Source organism: Aptenodytes patagonicus, chromosome 1 (assembly GCF_965638725.1).
Source record: "Aptenodytes patagonicus chromosome 1, bAptPat1.pri.cur, whole genome shotgun sequence".
In the NCBI taxonomy this organism is placed as follows: Eukaryota; Metazoa; Chordata; class Aves; order Sphenisciformes; family Spheniscidae; genus Aptenodytes; species Aptenodytes patagonicus.
Window position 1 is genome coordinate 197,061,372 of NC_134949.1, and position 22,851 is coordinate 197,084,222.

A 22,851-nucleotide genomic window follows, 5' to 3' on the forward strand; every position below is an offset into this window, starting at 1 on the left:
ATCAGTGTAGGTGGGATGAGGCATGTGCTGATGTGCCTCACCAGCCCAGAAAAGATCATGCAATTCAAATGCTGATGTAAGAGCCTGATTGCCCACTCTGCTGTGCGGTGGGAGTTATACAAGTGTCCTTGGTGGGCGTGAAATGCTAGATCTTTATTTGGACAGCCAAAAAGCCGGAGGTCTGGTGTTGACTTTACTTCAGTCCTTGCTTTAACAAAATCCTTCCCTCTTCGTTGTGGGATTACCTGTAACAGGGCTGGGGAGAGATCTCTAGGTTGTGTGGCATTAGTTGCTGCTCTTTCCAGCGCAGTGGGATTTTGCAGTTTTGAAGCCAGGAGGTGAGTGGCTTTCTAACTAAATACTCCAAGATTTCTGTTTGTTTTATTTTTCTCAGAAGAAGGTTCAAAGATAGAAGGCTGATTAAGAATGATGATGTGCTCCCACTCCGTTTCTGACTGTCCTTTAGCCAGACCTTCAAAGAGAATTTTATTTGTTTGTTATGAACCAAATTTCTTGAGATCTGTGCTTACAAGAGGCCGTGATATTACCTGGGAATTATTAATTGGGAGATGCTTACTACCTTCTGCTGCTCAAAAACAACTAGAACATGTTGTTTGTGAAATGTGAAAGAAAAATGAAAACAATTTCCTATTTGCTCTCTTTGAAGTTAAGGGGGAAAAAACCCTCAGAGTATATCTGAATTACCACATAAAGCAACATTTTTTTTTTTTTTATTATGTAAAGATCAAAGTAGAGGGAGAAAAGTATTGCGAGGAGTTTACTTTGATGAGTTTGGTTAAAAATCAAAACTTGGTTTGATGGGGGAGATACAGACACAAAGCACTATGTGCCACGGATTTGCTGAATATGTTAAAAAAGTGCTGAGCAGTATTAAATTAATGCAAAACTGAAGATTACACAAGGGTAAACACTGCAGCTAATGTTTGACTAGAGCTGAACTGAGGGCTGAGTGCCTCCACTTAATTTGTAGACCATGCCCACGGCAACCCCCAGGAGGCTGGGAGTGGAGGAGACAGACATTTTATAGTGAGGAGCCACATTATTATTTTTAAATTTAGAAAAAAAAAAATCTGGCTAAAGTTACTGCTTCTAAACGTTGGGGAGAGGCAACTGAGAGAAAGCAAGAAAGAAGGATCAGTGAATGGCTTTTGGAGCTGAAAGAGAAAGATCTGCTAAGCTAATACCCAGTAGGTGTGAACGTCTCTAGTAAATACTAGATCATAAATAGAACTGAGAAAATCAGCGTCGTTCAAAAGGCATGCTGCAGATACTATTCAGCCTGAAAGGGACTTGCAGACACTGCTCAAGCGTGTGCATGAAAAGCATGCTTTCCATGAGCGTTCATTTACATAACACCCAGCAACGAAATGGTTGTGGTGAGTGAACACGATGGCATAGGGAAAGCAGTGAAATACAAAGTGGCTTTCAAGTTCAAACGAATATTTGAAAATTATTTCTTCCACTCCACCCAGCTCGGATCATGACACATTTTCCTTCCCTAGCAAGATGGGCCATCCCCATCACCCTGTCTTGCGGCCTTATCCTGCCTTCTGGAACGAAGAGCACAAAAGACTGCTCTTGCTTTGCAATTAAGAGTTTTGTACGAGATCTTCCACTTATGAAGAGCACATCTGAGCCCCTGACAACCTGTTGCAATTCCTATTTGCGTGAGTGGTTTGAGAAGTGAAAGGAAAGAGAGGAGGGCAGCACTGGGCTGGGACTGTAGCTGGTTTAAACTTATTCCTCAGATAACTTTTTTTTGGTCATTGAAGTCCTAAGTGCCTTTTAAGCATGATATGCTATGTCTTCAGTAGCACAGCAGTGGATATCTTTAGATTGGGTTTTCATCATATACTTTAATTTTCTAGGCCGGGGGATGACCATAATTGCTGAACAATTCAATGTAATGGAATGGGCTAATTCAGCGCTTTTTACTGCATTTTTCCACATAATATCTAAAATCTTTTTTTCCACCGTAACCCATGTTTATGAAAGCAAGTACTTAACCCGCACATTTCCTGGGCTTGAATCATTTCCTTAATAAGGCATAAAATTTTGCAAAATCACTCCCCTTACATTAACACATCATTATAACGAGATATCAGTGTTTAGCACGTCAGAGGCATACACTAGTCTGTGCAATGTACAGCTACACCATTCAGCTTCAGGGCCATGTACCGTGGCTTTCGAATAATTCTATAAAAGCAAGAGTTTTCCTTTCCTTTTCTTTGTTTCCTTATTTTTTTAATTCAATGTTTTCTTCCTAGCTGTTATAGGCTGTTCTGTTGCACAGGATGAAGTATGTCAAACATGCTAGCTTTACTTTTAGTTTTGGCTTTGAGTCTGCTAAGTAGAAACAAAGCAGCAAGCAATGGCTACGATTTGAAACTGCCATAACCACAGTTCATAAAATAATATTAAAAGATGACAAAAGCCATAAAAATCTCTGTGTTCCCTTTTGTTGCTGTGTTCTGTCAGACAGGAATCTCCTTTTCCAGGGAGACACACTGGAAAGGCTGATATATTACTTCAAAAATAAAAAAATATGTATACAAACCAGAATTTCTCCTGTCATGGGGCTGTGAACTCACTGTACTGCTGCAGGACGCTTGAACATCCAGCGTCCAGTGACCTGGGCACACAGGTAGCGTAACTGCTGGGAGCAATTCCTCTGACATCAAAAGATTTGCTTGCTTGCATTGACTTAAGCATGTGCTCAGGGCCTGGTCTTCATGCAGATTTCTCATTGCTGTGTGAACTTTGGTTTGGAACAAGACTTCTTACGAAAGCAGTTTTGCTGCAACAGCCTTTTGCATAGACGGGGTCACCGAGCTAAAAGCTCTATACCTTCTTATGAGTTGAACACCTCTCTGTGTCCATCGAAAGGGTGGAGTGATCAAGCCTCTGCAGAGCCGGCTCCAGGGATGTGAGCCTGAGCCTTGCTCTGGCTTTGTGCACTTCTGAGCTCTGTTAACTCAAACCACTGTACACACAAGGTGCTTCCTAGGGGAAGGTCTCACAACTCTTGAAAAGTACCAGTAAACCAAGTTGAATTTGCTTCATTTCTGATTGGGGACAGAGCTTGGATCTGCTTGCATTTCAGGCACTTGGACCATCTATCCCAGGAGCCAACTCTTGCCCATGAGAAGGCCACTCAGCAGCTCTGTTCCTGGCTAACCCATAGCAGGCTCAGGTTTACATTAATAAAAATCAGTAAGATGTCATCATTTCATAAGCTAACACAAATCAGACTCTTTGCTGGTGCCTCTGAACCTTCTCCCATTTTGTGAGCATGCAGTCTGGGTTTTGAACGTTCAAGACATATCAGGATGAGCACACCAGAACATAAAAAGCAAGAATAACAGGTTTAATGAAGACCTGAGTGATACAGGGTTAATGAAACACGAGGGCTAGCCACAATCAGAATTAGCACTGGTAGCCTGCTGGGTCAGTTCTTTATAGTGTGTTCAGGGTTAGGATGAGTGGCTAGCAGCATATTACTACAGTGAGGCTATTTGTGTGGGACTGGGCTTAGTCTCTTGGAAATGTGAAATCATAATTATTGGGTTCCTTTCAGTTTGAAGCAATCCAGAAACGATACATCTTCTGAGTGTGTGGGAGGAGAATTTCCTTCTTTTCTTTCTCTCTTGCTCTCTCACATGTCCCTTTCTACTTCTTGATCCTAATGTGTGGCAGTAAATAGTACTGGGAGAATTATTCATACTGAATAATTTTGTTGATATATTTCACCCTGGAAACTCTTCAAGCACATTGTGATTTCTCTCGAAAGTGTTTGAAAAATGCCACTAACTGTAAGCCACGTGGTATGGTTTCTCTTCCCCTAGTTGGATGACTGGCTCTGTGATGACGGCTCTGATGGGAGTGCTCAAATGGGTCAGGAATGTGGAGCATGTCCGGGTCTTGCGAATTTTTCATGAGTCACGGGATTTCCACCAGGTCAGAGCCTATCCCTTTGGTTAAAAAAAAAGAAACTTCATCTCTGTCATGAATTTCAGTCCAGACCAGGAGAAATCCCACTCCCCCTCACTCTGGCTGCCCATTTTCTTTTCCTGTGTTCTGGGTGAAGAGCAGCCCACGAGAGCCCAAGTTGACCAAGTTCATCTGAATTTCACAAGTAGTTGTGTTAGGGACACTTAGTTCCTACAGATTTTCTGCAGGCACGGTAGAGTAGAGAAGCCCTACCAAAAGTTTTGGGGAGAGCAGTCTGAACAGAAATCCAGCTCCCTGCTGAAGACCAGTGAACCCATTGGGAGAGGAGGTGTCACACATGCTCCAACTAAGTGAAAATCTTCAAAGCTCAAGCTTTATTCCTGGCCAGATAATCCAGCATTGGACAACAAGGAACTGTGGGTGTTGTAGGTGAAAAATGGCTTAAACTGTGAATGCTAACATGCAGCAGATAATTGGGTGTATGTGTGTGTGTGAGTGAATGCCCCAAAATGAGCTTTTGAACTCTCAAGCAGAAGCCTGCTACTTGCTAGCTGCAACTGGTACAGGCTGGTTGCCAATTTTGGGGCTAAAAAAAAGTAGTATGTCCTGAATTCTCCAGTTAATAAAGAGATGTGGGGCAGACACCTATTAGGAGACTGATCACATATTGAGCTTTTGCACATAAACTATTTAGATGGTGAAATCTGGGCCTTGGTGTCCTGGAAAGCAGAGTTACCCAAGAAGAAGGGCTCCCGTAAAGAAATAGTGGTAATGGGAAAGAGAAAGGGGGTCAGGAAGAGGAAGGTGATGATCCTGGCAGAAGGAAACCCTCTGGTAGTGGGGAAAGTTCCTGGAGATCAGGGAGATGGGGGATCATTGCCACCAGCCCTGCTCAGTCACAGGATCGTGGCCAGCTCAAGTGAGAGCAGCATGAAGGTTGTGGGTCAGAAATCCTATGTACAGTCCCATCACGTGTTATTTTCCACGTGCTTTCCTTGGCCAGCCGGCGGTGTGCAGAGCTTGGTGACTGTGCTCTCCCTTCTACCCCATCCACCTCCTTATACCCCTGGGGTTACCCTATGAAGGGCAATTCGTGCTTGCAAACTGTTTTGCAATATAGTGATGCAGCAATATAGTGTTTGCAATATAGTCATTAATCCAGGCTGGCACTTTTTAGGCAATGTATAAACATGCAGCATGCATGTCCCTGCTTTGAGGACTCTTGTTGAGGAAAGCAGACAAATGACAGAAAAGCACAGAAAGGAGAACCGATGGTCTCCAGGTTCATAAAAGTTCAGCAGTGAGACAGGTCTAATTCCTCCTGACACTGACCTACTGCCTCCTCACAGTTTTGCCCTGGTAAACAACTATCCAACACCAAATGCCTCGTGGCCCTCACGTACCTTTAGCATCAAATGTCTAACTGAAAGCACTACTAGTTTGATATGGTTCTCTGGATCTTACCCATGGCCCCATTTCCAAATAATTTTTCTATCATGTTCAACCACACATGGTTACACTTGGGTGGAGAAATGCTCTAAAAAGTTCATTTGTAATTTGGAGAGAATTGTTTCGAATGAAAAGATCTGAAAAAGGTGCTGAATGATCTGGGGAGTGAAAAAATCCCAGTGAAGGCCTGGAAAACTATGAAAATGTTGATCATCATGGTGTGACTGAACTGTAAAGGGACAAAAAATGTCAGTAAATAAGCTAATAGCAACACACACTTTCTTTATGTGTTTCTTTCTTTACTTTGTGTCTTTCTTGCTTAATTCCTTGCTTGCTTTCTTGCCTGCAAACCTCCTCTCCTCTCCTCTCCTCTCCTCTCCTCTCCTCTCCTCTCCTCTCCTCTCCTCTCCTCTCCTCTCCTCTCCTCTCCTCTCCTCTCCTCTCCTCTCCTCTCCTCTCCTCTCCTCTCCTCTCCTCTCCTCTCCTCTCCTCTCCTCTCCTCTCTCCTCTCCTCTCCTCTCCTCTCCTCTCCTCTCCTCTCCTCTCCTCTCCTCTCCTCTCTCCCTATCTGTAAGGAGGAAGAAGTCAGGTTGGTTATACCTCTGATGGTGGAAGGGAGGGAGAAAGCATCCTGGAGTGACCCCAGCTGACATCAGGATTTGTATCTACTGCGTTTCCCTGTTTCAGCCTGAGAACTAGACCCTGCCTGTTGCTAGTGCTGGTGATGGTAGGTCAAGGAGGTTTGCCTAGTTACCAGCTCCCTTTCCAAGCCACAGGGACCTAGTTAAATTGAGGCTTGTTGCTGGAGCCCTGGTTCACAATTTAGGAAGAGGCTGCTGCCTAGGTCATTTCTGTGGATGGGGAACTAGTCTTTGGTGCTCTCAGCAAACCACCGAGGGGTCCTGACAGTGCAGAGCTTACAGGTGACGTGTCCTTACCCCTCTCCCAGGGTGGGTGCCCTCTCTGACAGAGAAGCAAAAGATAGAGAAGCAAAAGCCAAAAGAGAGGGAGAAAGAGAGAGGGTATGGGAGAGGGCAGGAAAGAGAAGGAGAATTTAAAAAAACCAAAACCAAACAGAAGTTTGAAATGAAGACTCACAAAGAGTCTTTTACTGAGGAGTCTGGAGCTTGGCATAACACAGAAGGTTACCAGTAAGGCACCGGCAGAAGCATACAGGCAGGTTAATGTCCCTAAAATAAAGTATGAGCCAGTAATAACAGGGTCTTACAAATAGCAAGATACAGCTGGTCAGAAAGTCTGCACAGTAGCACACCATTAGATTTAGCAATCACTGTATATACAGAAATATGTCCCCACTTCCCATGGGGATGCACAGAAAAGGCTTTCGCTCCACATGATAACCCAACATTGGGGTAAGGCAGTGCCCAGGCACAGAGGAGGGGCTCTGAGCCCCAGGAGCTGAGGATGCTCTGCTTCCTTGGTGCAGCACTGAAGCAGCCATTTGCATGAAAAAGTTGCTGAGAGAAAATCGAAAGGGTGGCTGTTAGGGTAACACCATAGAGCTTTGTCAATATGGCAAAGTAGTGAGTAGGACAAAGACTATTTTCTTGCTCGGTTTTCATATCTATTGGGAGCTGTGCAGGCATAAATGAATTTTTCCAGGTATTTTTTTGACAGTGAAATTCTTCTTTATGGCAAAACTAGAGATATTGCATGAAGAGAAAAGAGATGGAGTCTCTTATGCCTTAAAAATGCAAAAGAACCCAGAACTTAGTTTTTGAAGTAGTTCACATTGTATTTTTTGTTAATAATTCTTTTATGGGTTTTAAATACTAGTTCTTCTCCCTGACACATGTTCATTTGCCTCCTAACACACTACACATATACCAGACTATTTCTTCAAGAAATATAGACTGAAAATAATAAACATTTTTAGGGGAAATGGCAGCTATTTTCCTGTTCCCCCATGCCATTTTATTATGGTGAAAGCACAAAGGAAGTCACCTGGATATGAAATATTGTGCCTGAAAAAAATCCATACAGATGGAGAAATTTAAAAATTACAGGAATGGAACAGTAATCTATTCACATGTATAACAGCATCCATCCAGCAAATGGCACACTGTGCAGTCACTGAGAACCCAAGGGCCAATATCCTGGGCTCTCTGCCTAGCTCTGGTTTTTCACAGTCTCACAGAATCATAGAATAGTTTGGGTTGGGAGGGACCTCTAAAGGTCATCTAGTCCAACCCCCCTGCTGTGCGCAGGGACATCTTCAACTAGGTCAGGTTGCTCAGAGCCCCGTCCAACCTGACCTTGAAGGTTTCCAGGGATGGGGCATCCACCACCTCTCTGGGCAACCTGTGCCAGTGTTTCACCACCCTCAGTGTAAAAAATGTCTTCCTAATATCTAGTCTCAGTCTATCCCCTTTTAGTTTAAAGCCATTCCCTCTTGTCCTGTTGCAACAGGCCCTGCTAAAAAGTTTGCCCCCATCTTTTTTTATAAGCCCCCTTTAAGTACTGATAGGCTGCAATAAGGTCTCCCCGAAGCCTTCTCTTCTCCAGGCTGAACAACCCCAACTCTCTCAGCCTTTCCTCATAGGGGAGTGTTCCATCCCCCTGATCATTTTCGTGGCCCTCTCCTGGACCCGCTCCAACAGGTCCGTGTCTTTCTTATGCTGAGGGCTCCAGAGCTGGACGCAGTACTCCAGGTGGGGTCTCACCAGAGCAGAGGAGAGGGGCAGAATCACCTCCCTCGACCTGCTGGCCACGCTGCTTTTGATGCAGCCCAGGATACGATTGGCCTTCTGGGCTGCGAGTGCACATTGCTGGCTCATGTCCAGCTTTTCATCCACCAGTACCCCCAAGTCCTTCTCGGCAGGGCTGCTCTCAATCCCTTCATCCCCCAGCCTGTATTGACACTGGGGGTTGCCCCAACCCAGGTGCAGGACCTTGCACTTGGCCTTGTTAAACCTCATGATGTTCACACGGGCCCACTTCTCCAGCTTGTCCAGGTCCCTCTGGATGGCATCCCATCCCTCTGGCGTGTTGACCGCACCACTCAGCTTGGTGTCATCTGCAAACTTGCTGAGGGTGCACTTGATCCCACTGTCTATGTCATTGATGAAGATATTAAACAGTACCGATCCCAGTACGGACCCCACAGGACCCCCACAGTCCCCATCCCTGGAGGTATTTAAAAGACGTGTAGATGAGGCGCTTAGGGACATGGTTTAGTGGGCATGGTGGTGTTGGGTTGACGGTTGGACTCGATGATCTTAGAGGTCTTTTCCAACCTCAATGACTCTATGACTCTATGACTTTATGACACCACTCATCACCAATCTCCATCTGGACATTGAGCCGTTGACCACTACCCTCTGTATGCGAGCATCGAACCAATTCCTCACCCACCAGACAGTCCACCCATCAAATCCATACCTCTCCAGTTGAGAGAGAAGGATGTTGTGGGGGACCATGTCAAAGGCCTTACAGAGGTCCAGATGGACGACACCTGTAGCCCTTCCTGTGTCCAGTGATGTCGTCACTCCATGACTCATGACGCACTCCAGTCTCATGAAGGCACTACCAGTTTTTGGGGAGGCAAAAACCTGGTGCAGGGAATTAAGAGTAACTCACATATAGGACTACAACCTGAGGAGGTCAGCATCTCTGTTAGCTGAATATTTACATACCTGTCAGAGTGGGGTCTGGCTGAATGGGGCTGCTCAGGAGCAAAGGCAGATGGTAAAACAGGATTGCTCAAGAGCAGGGGTTTTCACTGAGGGTTGGCCAAGATCAAAGGAAAATGGCACCGCTGGGCTGACCAGGCTGTGGCAAGCTATACCTGTGTAGGAGAAGATCCCTATGTGGTCTGTCCATCTGTAGTTTCTTGCAGGATGAAGGTTGTAATTTTTTCTGAGAGACTTGATGATTCAGCAAAATAAAATTAGTCTCTTTTTCTTGGCATGAATACTCTTTTCAGAATGTTCCTCTGCCCAAGACTGAAAATGCTTTCATAAAGAGATGAAATTTGAAAGGTCATTGACAAACAAGCAAACAAACAATCAGGCAGCAAGAATGGAGAAGACATCTGTCCCTACACAACTGAGTTGCTGATATTATGGGGAATCAAGAAAGTCTCAGCAGTAGACTGAATTTACAATATACACAGTTAACATGCAAGGGACACAAGAAAAATAACAGAAGGTAGGCATTTGTTGTCTGCAGCCCAAGGGCTTTTTCTAAAGAATGTGATAACTTCATAAGAGTAGGAAATCCCCAATTAATACTGGAGGTAGACATATGTATTTGCTATGAATTAGATAAAATAGAAAGAACAGCTACAACACAGTCTCAGAAGAACCTGCATCCCAAGACGTTATAACATGGGCTTGCTTTACGTACAGCTCTGGACAAAACGGACCCCTTGGGTAGGGAGAGTGGTGACTGGAGAGAGGAGGTTTGGCTTTGTTTGCCCCAGGGAAGGACCTTCTCCTCCCAGCTCCTGCCAGCTGCTCCCATGCTTGTGTGAATGGAGACGGTACCGCGTTGAGTGGTTGCAACCAGAATGTGGTGCTGCATCTTTATTTAACACGACTATTAATGACCAAAAATTCACGTCTCCTCACCCCAAATCGCCTGATAATCTACTGCCTCTCTTGGGCCTGTTCCCTCCGCCGCTGCTTTTAAAGCCTTGTAATGCCATTGATTTCAGTGGAGCTAATCTGAAAGGTACACATATGGGAGTTAGATAAGAATCACTTCACTCCCATGCTGAATGACATGGCCTGCACTTCATAGTTGGCAAACACATATGTTTAGTGGCACCACCACACACTTAGGATAGTAGATGTTGAAATTACATTAATCTGAATAGAATATTCCAAGCAAAACTACTGCCAAAACACACACCCGTTTTGGTAGCAGCGATGGAGGGAAGCCAGCGCTCCTCCTTCCACCCCCCACAAAGAGTTCATGCAGAGTCTTCAAAAAGTTACTGAATGCATAAAGCGGGGGAATGTCATCGTCACCTGACAGTAATGATCACATTTCATGGTAAATAATTACCAGCTCCCAATTACAAATGTGAGCTTCTTAAACTGCCATAATTCATGGCAACATGCTTGCTGCCTCCAGCCATAAATCACAATTTTTGCTAGGGTGTGGGTGAAAGAGCCATCTGTGCTGATTTGCAACAAAGCCTCGAAAAAGCCCTATTTATCAATATTATGTTCATCTTTCTGCCCATCTCCGTTGGCCCCAGCTTGTCTGAAAAAGTGTCCTGTTCCTTCCTCCCAGTGCTGGTCACCAGGACAGACCCTCCAACACGCACATCCGACCCTACAGCATCCATTCCTGTTGTCTGCCTACAGCGCTGGAAGGGCTATTTAACCCACGCACACTGGTGACCACCCATTTTAACAAGTCACTGGTATGCCTTGCTTGGTTTTCTGCAGCGCGGCATTTATTATGAGACTAGCAGACATTATTCATTTTTTGCCTGGAGGTACAACCAGCAACAAGGCGCCTTGGTAAGCTTGCAGAGCAGCGATACTCCTACCTTAGTGTTCACATCTCTGCCATGGTCCAAGTGACTCATATACAGTGCTACAGCTGTTTCAGCGTTCTTGTTTTTTTTTAAAGCCAGCTCTATTTGTGACTAAAGCTTATGTAAGTAATCTAAAACCTCAGTATTTACAATATAAAAGCACCACAAGAAACCCCTCTCAGACCTTAAGCTTCTGTAGGATTTAATTTGGGGGAATTTTATTTGAAAATGCAATATCCTTCCCCCCCACCCCCCTTTCTTTCTTTCCTATGTGGAATTAAAAGAGCAGATCTTGGATGGAAATGCACTATTTATAAAAATGAGCTTACCTCATTTGTGTAAGAAAGGAAAGACTGTCAACCTTGATTAGAAAGCAATAATTCTTAAAAGGAGTCAAGTAAGGTTTAATATTATTGTTTTCTCTAGGCCTGAAATGATAGAAGTTTTAAGAAATTTTAAATAAAAAATGAAAAATGCATATGCAACTCAGGAAATTAGTGTATCTGAGAACTACTGGCAGGGCTGTTTAAAAAAAAAAGTCCAAAATAGTTTGTCCTGTTCTAGGGTTGGAAACCTTACAAAATGCTTAGAGGAAGCACTATCAAACTATGCTCTGTTCTGATTTTTACTACAACTATAGCCAACTAAACTCTATGACAGTAGACTTACACTGAAGTATTGCAGTGCTGAATCAGGTACTAAGTGTCATTCCTTTGTCTGGTTGTTTAATTCACCTTTTTAGCTCATGCTCCTTGGCACAATAGTGGGATATGGCCCATACAAAATTGGTTTTAAAATGATTTAGTTAAACTGGTGCAAGACATGGTCACTCAGACCGATTTAAATCTGCTCTGTATCAATTTAGTTTAAGTCATTTCCTGATCAGATTAAGCTAAATCAACACAAACCAACTTTAAATGGGTTCCAGTGTTTGCACTGGCTTAACTAATTTGATTTTAAAACACACCTTTAATTAAAGCAGTGCAATTCTGAGTGTGGAAAAGGCTTTGCAAGGTAGAACTGCTTGTCTGTGATAATTGGCTAATATTTTACTACCCTGTTGTGCTAATCGTGACCTGTAAAATACAGTGAAGCAATGCTATGCCTAAGAAGCGTGACAGTAGGTGAGACTTTGAAAAAACGCTGTGTCTTCGCCATGGCTTGGGGCAGTCCGGATGTAGGAAGATAGTTGTGGCCTGTCAAAAGACAATTAACGTATTTACAAGGAAGACGTGTTTCATTTATGAAACGGGACACTCTCTAGAGAACTGATACCAGTTGGAGAAAGCAGTTGTACCTGCGGCTTGGGGGTTGTTTCAGTCCTCTTTTTATTTTGTTTCCATCTTTTTGACCTAGCTGTTCTGAAAATTTCTCACAATTTTGTTAGCAAGGGAGAATTTTTTTTTCTGGAAAGAGTGACTATTTTTTGCAACGTGGAGAAACATTATAGGAAAGCTTTACTCAGAGAGAACACACGAAACTTGCAGTTTATCCCAGGGTTAGAATTGTGACCATTCTTTGGGTTGTTGGGGTGGGGTTTTTTTGCTATCTCCATGAGCATTGTTGTGTATACTCTGCTAGTCACATAAATCTATGCTTGACTCAAACTCAGAAATTTGCACAGTATTTTTTGTTAGCAGCCCAAAAGTATTAGAAACATACGTAATCTCCTCTAAATAACTGATGCTCCAAATAACAAACTATCCAGGAAGGCTATGTGTTGTTGTGCTGGTTTTGGCTGGGGTAGAGTTAATTTTCTTCACAGTAGCTAGTATGGGGCTATGGTTTGGATTTGTGCTGGAAACAGTGTTGATAATATAGGGATGTTTTTGTTACTGCTGAGCAGTGCTTACACAGAGTCAAGGCCTTTTCTGCTTCTCACACCACCCCACCAGCGAGTAGGCTGGGGGTGCACAAGAAGTCGGGAGGGGACACGGCTGGGACAGCTGACCCCAACTGACCAAAGGGATACTCCACACCATATGATGTCATGCTCAGCATATAAATCTGGGGGAAGAAGGAGGAAGGGGGGGACGTTTGGAGTGATGGTGTTTGTCTTCCCAAGTAACCGTTCTGTGTGATGGAGCCCTGCTTTCCTGGAAATGGCTGGACACCTGCCTGCCGATGGGAAGCAGTGAATGAATTCCTGGTTTTGCTTTGCTTGCGTGTGCAGCTTTTGCTTTACCTGTTAAACTGCCTTTATCTCAACTCATGAGTTTTCTCACTTTTACCCTTCTGATTGTCTCCCCCCTCCCACCAAGGGGGGAGTGAGTGAGTGGCTGTGTGGTGCTTAGTTGCCAGCTAAAAAATGCAAAACATCGCCCCATACTAGCTACTATGAAGGAAATTAACTCTACCCCAGCCAAAACCAGCCCAGTTGTTATTGCCATTTTGCTAGCAGGGAACTGAAATGCAGGGAAACACAAAACTGAGATCCAGCCTACCTCTCCTATATGCATCTTGCACATCACCAAGCGGCCACGCACATCTGCCTGCAACATCTGCCTGGGCTGCTGGGAGAGGTGGGTGGGAACCAAGAGGGGCAGAGAGGGATCCACTCAGGATCACTTTGGTTCCTTCACCATTCTGCTGATTCTGCAGGGACATTAAGCTCCTCCTGGGCTGATCACATCTTCTTAAGCAAGGTGTCTTCTTCCTCCTTTAAGGATTGAGAGAGCCAGCAGGAAACTTTATGTACCTCCACATACTAAGGATGCAGATTTCCCAGTTTTGTTTTGTTGCCTTTTGTATCGTGTTTGATTAGGTCAAAGCAAAACGGATGTTATGAGACTAAACAGGTGTTAAAAAAAAATTCCATCTTCTCCATAGTATGAAATTTATCTTAGAAGTCTGTAAAAAAAAAAAAAAAAAAAAAGTGCCTGGCAGGCTGGCAGCATTGTGTAAATTTAGGGATGGTGCCGACTGTTGCAGCAGGAAACGACCTGCTCCCCGTGTTACCCCGCAATGTCCCAGTGCTGTATAAACAGGGGAGGATGAGACCCCTCTGATTTGGAGGAGAGAAGGGTGATCACAGCTGTTATCCCTGTGCTCTCCCCATCCTCTCAGGAAAGCTGGAGCGGAAAAGATGCTGCCTTAAACACTTCCTGGGGAGTAAAGAAGAAAGGCTGTGTAGAAACCTTGCAAACACTGTGAGGAGATGAAGCAGCTATGGAGGACCTTGACCGACAAACGTCATCTAAAATGGTGTAGGCATAGCCTGTGTGGTCTCCTGCACGTGTCCCAGCTCTGAAGGGTGAGGACAGGATGGCAGATGCAGTTCTCCATCCCAGAACAGGTCAATGAGCCCAGACCAAGCTTGGTGCTCCTTGGGCTGGTTGACTAGTAGCTAACTTAGGTATTGCTGCCCGGTTGCAGATACACACCTCACCCTCTGCCTGAGAAAAGTCAATAGCGCTGCATTGTTCCACTTGTTGCTTGGTTTCACTGTGGAAAATGCACCTAGAAGTGTCTTCATTTACATATAACATGGATGCAAAGCAGACTTGCTTTTAGATTTGATGGGACACAGTTTGCTGTCCATAGGCCAATGTCTCCCAGGCAGTGCTATATGGTAGCCTGCAGCTGTTCTCCTGTTTTAATTACTGAGATGAGCCCATGGAGCCCAAACCCCACAATGCAGTGCCCTATTGTGACTAAAGGGTGTTTCTCCTCATCAAGATGAAACAGAGCATATTGGAACCTGAAGCCTGGAGGGCTCCCAGATGGATAATGTAGCTGTGCTAGTTAATTAATTCAGATTGGTTGGGACCCTGACAAGCTGCCAGTGTGCCTAACAGGCAGAGGTTGAACATGCCCTTGCTTAGGATACTTTTGTAGAACATACAAGAAGTTAAGAGTGTGTAGCCAGGCACATTATAACAACTTGCATCCCACCTTGTAATTTCTGGTTTTAAAACCTATCTGGATGAGTCAGAAGCAGCACACAGAGAATTCAGCTACTAGTGCAAAGGAAGCACACATCCAAGACCCCTTCTTTTACTGTGGGATTAAAGCGTGCAATTGCCCATATTGGGCTGTTATTCTTTGTGTTGTGATGGTGCCAAGATTTCCAAATGATAGTCAGGGCTGAATACTGTGAGCACATTAGGGACCCTGTGAGACCCAAGCCCTGGCCCCTGATGCTGAACAGCTCAAGTGGTAAGGTGTAGAAGGATGGGGTAAGAAACAGAGACATGGAGAGATGGAGTGACTTCTGCAAGATTACACAGTAAGCCAGTAGCAGAGACAAAATTAGATGAAAATTAACTCTGGTGTAAGAGGGTATTCATTCACTATTTGAGAAACAGACGTGAAACACCCTTTGATGGGGCTCAGACCTGCTCACGTACATGTGTAATGAAGGCAGGCTAGAATTTCTGTCTTCAGCCAGAAATACCTCAGCAAACCAGTCATGCTGATACTCCTGCTCTTCCTGTCACAGGGCTTATGATATCATCGCTATTCAAAATTGCACAGAAGATTGAAAGTTGGACCAAAGTTTGTCCTTGTTAGTGATGCAGAAAAAGTCTGGGCAGAGCAGATGTGGAAGAAGAATCGCAGGGACCAGTCTGAGGACAGGTGAACATAGCTGAATATGGAGGCAGGTGCACACACCCTTGCTTTGCTAATTGTAGGTGATCTCCTAGGGAAAGATCATCATTCCTCAAGGGATCCTAGCCACCACTGGAGTCTGTGCAGAGGCTCCTACAGATGTCAGTAGAGCTGGATCAGGCCTTTAGAGAGAGTTGGTGATATTCTGGTGAATAAAAACATCTGTGTCCAGTGCCTATAGAAAGCTGCAAAGATAATAGTGCAGTGCTCTACAGGACCGTGAGTTCACACTCACAGAGACACTCAGCTCCACACCAGCAACACACCCACATTATTCTTGCAAACTCCTGAATGGAAACTTTCCAAAAACAACACCGCAAAATACATATCTGTCCTTCTTTTTGTGATAGGCAGTGGTGTAGTTAAGGGTAGACTTGGTTAGACAGAGTATAATCACTTTTTATTTTTGGAGGCAAAAGTTTGCCTGCTTTTTGGCAGCTGTAAGTGTGGGTATGCCAGGAAAAAAACCACACAACAGCCTTGTTTACCTTACACAGCTTCCAACCCTTTCACTTACTGAAACTGCCCCTGAGATCATATCCTTTATGTACACCACGGTATACATGATGGTGCTGTGATAGAAGCCTTATATCCCTACTGCTCGATAAATCAGACATTGTCTTCACATAGTTGTCTGGGACACTAATTAAACAAAACAAAAGAAAACCAGAACTTTGCCTACAGACTCCTTTTCTCCCCTTGCAGGACCCATTCTTGCCAGTACCAAGGGTGGCTGGCTCTCTCAGCCAGCTCCCATCTGACTTGTCCCCCACTGAAAAGCATGAAACATCATCGCCCTTCACAGGAGTTCGTCTTCATGGCTCGGGTTTCCAGAATTTGCAGCCACATTGACGTAGATGTACAAGTGACAAAAGCACTGTGGTAAGTCTTATCTGGCAGCTGGCTTGCTGAAAAGGACCAAAACGGAACGGACAATTTGCTATATCTGCATCAGATGACTGTCCAACTGTCAAGGTTTTCAGAAAGAGCTGCCCAAAGTAAGAGATTTTTGGCATGTGCAGATGTACATGAAAAGTGGTCTTTTTCCTAAAGAAGCAACCAAAAGTAGAGTTAGGAGAGTAGTGAGCAATAGCAATTTATAGACAAATCTCCTAAAACATGCAAATATCCATTCCTGGGCTTTACATGCCCAATTTACGGAGCTAGTCAAGAGATTAAGATAGTTTATTTACATTTCGCTTGGGACTGCATTAAAATAGTAAGGCCTGATCTTACATCTGATGCAGTCAATGGGCAACTTTGCACTGTCATTCTTAGGGTTTGGATCAAGCCACCAACTATCATTTGGCCTGTTTTACTCAAAAGCGAGAAAATGTCAGAGTCAATACAATTTTGTTTTGCTTTGTCCTGTTGTCCATAGCCAGTATGGTTGCAAAAGTAAGGGCGGAAAGTATTTTTCCAATAAACAACTCTTTTTCAGTGATTGTTTATAAAACATGTTTCTAAGATAACTTGTTTTCACTGAAATTTGAATCACCTTTATGAGATGACATGCCACTAGTGAGAGGTGCCTTACTTTTGCGTTCCCTAACTTTGCATGTTTTAGTTAACTTTAATGTTTCAGGAACATGGATTCTTCTCCCCCAAAGTCTCCATTGTTTATTAAGCAAAAGAAGGGCATAGGAAATAGCTAGATGTATTGTTTGGAGTTGGACAGTTTTTGCAATGTTTGGCAGGAGAGCTTCAAAGTTCATTAAGGAGCCTGTGTCAAGGATCTAAGGACCCATTGCAACCCATTGCACTGCAACTGTGTCAAGAATCTGAGGACCTGTCACCTTGGGACCCATCCCTCTGGGTGAAGAAAACTGGAGAGTGCAAAGGTCCAACGCCCTATTTGAATCATACTCATAATTTCTCAAAGTTCAGCAATGTTCTGATCAAAGACTGACTTTATTTCCTAATAGATAAAGGAGGCCAGATTCAAAACTTGCTTGTCAACCCAGGTCCAAACTTCTCCAAAGTTTATTTTGGGGCTGAGTAGTTCTGCTCCTTAAATATCTGGGAAGAGGCTCAGTGGAGAATTCAAACTACAGGAGTTATATGATGACGTAATGTGTTTATCTTTTGCTATTTCTCCATGTTTATTTAAAAAGCACCCATCAGGATGACTCCACACACTTGGGTAATTATTTTAAATATACACACAGCTATGGATAAAAATCCAAGATATCTTAATTTGCTCCACTGCAACAGTTCCTGTGCCAAAGCAAGAGGCTCCCTCAACTTGCCATCTTGATTCGCTCAACCTGTCATCTCCAATAAAACCTAAGAAAATAGATGCATCTTGCCAGGATGCCCCCAAGTCAGTGAATTTGAAGCTCTTCATACAAAGAGGGCAAAGGCTGCTCCAGAATGGAGGACCCTGCAGGGGAAAATACCTGTGATCAGTGCCTCCTTCCTAAACAACGGATCTCTTTGCCCAGGATTGCACCTGTGGCAATATCATGTGTGGGAGGAAGATCTCTTGAATAGTCACAAGCCAAGCATACTGGCTAAACCCATTTATTCCTCTTTGACACTTTATATTCTGACTTATGTTCCAGTGGTTGTAAAACACTAGCCTTTTGGAGCTCTTCCACACTGGAAAATTGCATCATGATAAAACACAACCCCAAGGAATCTTGGTAACTAAGACAATGCTAAACATGCTGCTAAACATTGAACACAGACAGGGACTGTTGTGTTTAACATCACATCAGCTGGTTGTGGTTAAGCCCATGGGCTGACCAGCTGCCACAACGCTAAACATGATGGTGTCTGCCTGCGCTGAATATTTAACAGTGTGTTAGCAGCCCTAACTCTCAAGGGTCTTTTTTCTTGCATGATCTGGTTTTCTAGCATAGGCAAACATTACACTGATATATGTGACTGTTGCGAGGTACCAGATTAACCAGATTGGAACAGTTTACATGGTACTCTGATTTATGTCAAGGCCTTCACTCTCTTAGTTGAGCTCCTGACTAGAGCAAACACCACGTTAGTTCATGCCTTGCCTTTGTTCCTGCACAAAGTGCCTCTGACCCCAGCACAGCTGGATTGTTATTGCACTGGACTGATGGTGAGAATAGCAGACACATGGCACTCTGACGAACCTTGTTTTTTACAGGGGTCTTATCCTAGCACAGGAGAAAGGGGAGACAAATGCTTGAATGGTATTTATGTACCAGCAAGATGGTGAGGAAAGAAATGACAAGCATCTGCTTTCCTTCACGTGATTGGGCATGATGTATTGGAAGTACTTTCAGCTCTGTAATGTAAAAGGATAACACAAAGTTAACTCCACTAATGGATCAGTTCCAGAGCTATTTCAGCCCCAAGAAATAAGTGACATTTGGATGTCTTTTTTTATTTATTACCAGATATCAGACTCCTGCAGAAACAATAGATCCGTATGTGAATGGTCTAAAAATTAAGGCCAAGTTTGTGAGTTTGTGCAGCTTGACGCATGACAAACTCCCCACAAGACTATTGGGATGACCAGATATTTGGCTTTTGAAAGGGAAAATAAAAACATACAACAAGTGAAATCAGTGCTTTCCCTGAAAATGAGGAAAAAAACCCCCAACGAATGGCACAGATGGCCTAAAGGTAGGAAATGGAAACCTAGGTAAGTATTATTAAAATAGCATATGGTCTGAGAGATGGTCAGCTCTTATTGCAGCTTTTCCATAGGCAGAAGGGCTGTTTAGGGTCTTTCTCCTCACTTTAGCTGCTGATTTCCCAGTCACTGAAATTATAGCTTCAGCTGCACTACTTAAAATTTCAAAGTTGTTGGAACTTAATATTTTAAGGTTTCTTTACACCTGCCAAATTTTACTGAAATTAATCAGTGGCTTCTGTTATGAGGCAGAAATGATGAAAATAATGAAGAAAATGTTAACTTTGTCTTTCCTAAGAAACTGGGTTAAAATGAATGTGCTACATTTTAGTTAATGGCAAATTTTTCTTTTTTATAGTTTTTGATAATTTTTTACATTTTTTCTATCATTTTTGTAAGAAGGGAGAAGCAGTCAGTAAAGGAACTGGTATTAGTAGTGTGGGTCCAAACGGAAGAGTGAAATTTAGAAGACACAAAGGATGAGTTTGAGGCTATGAAAAAAGCACTCAAAAGAGAGAATGGGCATATCTGAGCTTTTTTTTTTTCCCATGTAAGCGTGGGGGCTTGTTAAGGAGGAAAGGGAGTATGCACAGGCTGTGGAAGAGGAGGGTGAGCTCTGCTACTAAGTGGGCTGAAGAGGGATGAGATGGGAGTACAGAGGACTGTAACAAAACTAAACCCTATGTGGCATCCTTCTCCTAACTCCATTTTGACTTCTTATAAAATCCTAAACCTGGACACAGATCCTTCTGAGTGAAATAACATCCATGTTGGGGATCTGGTTTTGTACATAACCATCACAGTTTAAACAATGGCTTATATCAAGTGAACTTTCCTCCAACTTCATGGTGTTTCTAATATTGTTGGTATATAGTTGGGCTGAAGAGCTCTTCTTCCTGGCGCTTCCTCAAATGTTTCCCCCTCAGTGCAGACCCTGAGGAGGGTAGGCATCTTCCCCACATTGGGCTGGCAGCTGGGCTTTTACCTAGGCTGCCACCTGACCTCAAAGCCACTGCTTGGAAGGCAACTAACATCGCACAGATGGAGGTGGAATAGCCAAACCTCTCAGAAGCCTGACCAACATGTGACAACACAGCTATAGAGTAGTTTCAAATGAAGTGGGTATGAAACTGAAGATAGTGCTATTGGCTATGGGGAGGATGAAGAAGGTCTAGACTGTAGAAATCCTGCACGGAGGAAAGGCTTGGAGAATGAAGAGGGCACAGGGAGGGAAACAGGTCTGTTCTTGCCAGCTAGTATGAGGGAGCAGCAAGATGTCAGTGAGGCAATATCAGAGATGTGAACCTGAGCCAAGGGGAATTGGTTTGGGGATGAGAAGATTCAGGAGTCATCAGCATAAAGATGATAAAAGAGGTGTTGGGAGACAATGGGGTGTCCCACAAGGAAAGTGCATTAGAGAGAAGGAAGGGCAAATGGAGATTGACAGACAGGCTACTGGGCATGCCAGCTGGCATAGGAAGTGGGTTGAGGAAGGAAGATTATAGAAACCGCTGAGAAGTTGGAACAGCTTGAAGAAGAAGGAAGGAAAGAAAAAAGGAAAGACAGGAAGACCATATTCATAAGCAGAATAGCTGAGGTGTATGGATCCATGGATGTTCTTCAACAGAATTTTACTCCAGCTGAGAGTTTCCAGTGACAGGGAGTGAGCTGCAGAAGTAACAGGCGCAATGCTCAGGTCAGGTTGCATGCTACAGAAAAGGATCTGAATATTCTGACTTTGGGATGATTCAGAGACTAATGAGTGTGTGGAGCACTGGTAAACTCTGAAGGTGGGATATAATGAGCAAAAGGGATATTTCATTCTCAGTGCATACCCACAGCTTTCACTATGCCAAAGAAACACTGTAGGTACTAGTGAGGTTGCAGAAACCCTCTCCTTCATGTCCTTAACAACTTGCAAATCTATTGCCCAGGCACAAGGATGCTCCTCACTGAAAGGGAAGCAAGACTGCTGATGGATATTTGTTATCAATGCCAATTTGCCTCATCCTGGTAAGGATTTAACTTCTAAACTTCATGGCCAAAAAATTCCTCATTTGACCTAAATTCCATTGACATGTCTAAATCAAGGGCTTCCTAGCTCTTGCTGGACCTCAAAAGTGCTTTGGTCAAAAGGTGCACAGGGACTAAACTGGAGTTTAAGTGAGATTAATTTGGGCCAAAGAGATCATGGTACGATGCTGTCTGAATTTCCCCTCAACATCAGCCATCAATAGATCTAGTTCTGTACCCCTGGTCCCCCAGTGCTCTGAAGGAGAAGGAGGTAGGTGTTCCCAAAGAAGAAGTGGCAACAACAACCAGCCTGCTTTCCTGACCCCAGAGTATGTGGTACGGTGAGATGGTTATTTATTATCTGTATTGCTGTAGTCCTTAGGATCCTTTACACACACAGTTGTATTCTGATTCTGGAAAGGGAAAAACTGTTGTGCATAAAGAGGTTGTGTCACCTGGGTTCTGCAAGAAATGCACCCTAAACACTCAGGATTTTCTGCTTGCAAAGGCATAGGATTGTGAAAACCCTTCTTGTCTAGCCCCAAAGTTATCCTGTCTAATGGGACAGCAGAGTAAGCAAGCAGAACTGTTGAAGGATTTACTTGCTGAGCCAAAAAAGCCTGTAAGTAGTTAACCAATGTTTAGCTTTGCTGAACTTTCATAACACTGCCATTGATAACCAAGTGGGACCTGCACAGCACAGGCTCATGGAAAAAAAGAGCTGGACTTGTCCTTTCTCAATTGTAAGAAGCCTCTTAAGCCCCAAGTGGTGAAAGATGTCAAAGTTAAGACGCCAGTAAAAAGAGACAGCTGAAGGCAAAGCCATTGCCCATTTTCTTTGACAGAAATGTAGTAAAACTGTGAACGGGGTGGTCTGGTAACATGTGCAGTAGGAGTTATATTGTGCTCTCCTGAAACATGAACCTGGGGCACAAGACCGCAGAAAACAGAGAGAAGGTCACTGCCATTGGGGAAAGCTTTTCTATTCAAGCATTTGGGTGACAATGTAAGCACATTGCGAGTAAGAGGCTACAGGAAGGTTAAACCAAGGGTATTCATGCTTTTATTTGTAAGTCTAAAACCAAAGCTTTTTTTTTTTATATGCAGGCTCATTTTTAATTTGACGCCTGGTATTCAAAGACTCATAGGGCTTGGCCCTTCTTTGTTGGATGAAAACTGGGACTGGAGCAGGTTTTAAAAGAATTTTCATTTGGTGACTCTGCTGTAAAACTAAAGCAAGCTATCACTCAAGACCAATTTTTATAAGTTTTTTTCCCCACAATGGAATGGATTCAGATAAATATATATCTAATTAGAGGACCAATAGCCAAACATTTAGGCAGTTATCTTCCAGAGATATGAAACCTAGTTGGAAATACTCATTTTTTAAAAATTTTCTGTGACTATTCCAAATTTATGACTAGTGAGAACCTAATTAGATTATTCCCTCTCTTCAGGAGTTAATGAACATCCCCAGTTACCAAGATATACATAGTCTGACTCACCAGAGCGGGATAGCCAAATTTCTAAGCTGCGTACCAAAATACAGAAACAGCCGAGAGCTATCAGTCGTCCCATCTGTCAGAGGGCTGCGGGAAGGGAAGACCCAGGAGCAGGAGCTTTGCAGAGGTCCCGCCACCACGCTGCCCACTGGCCTGGGGCTGAACATGTGGCG

At 43.7% G+C, this 22,851-nt stretch overlaps 1 long non-coding RNA gene across 1 annotated transcript in view; it reads left to right on the plus strand.

Moving 5' to 3' along the window:
* The first annotated feature begins 202 nt into the window (after positions 1 to 202).
* LOC143164988 (uncharacterized) overlaps positions 203 to 22,851 on the plus strand; it is a 28,420-nt gene continuing 5,771 nt past the window's right edge. The window contains exons 1-2 of the long non-coding RNA XR_012996212.1: positions 203 to 338; positions 16,250 to 16,426. This is a non-coding gene — a long non-coding RNA (uncharacterized LOC143164988). The remainder of the gene's footprint in view (positions 339 to 16,249; positions 16,427 to 22,851) is intronic.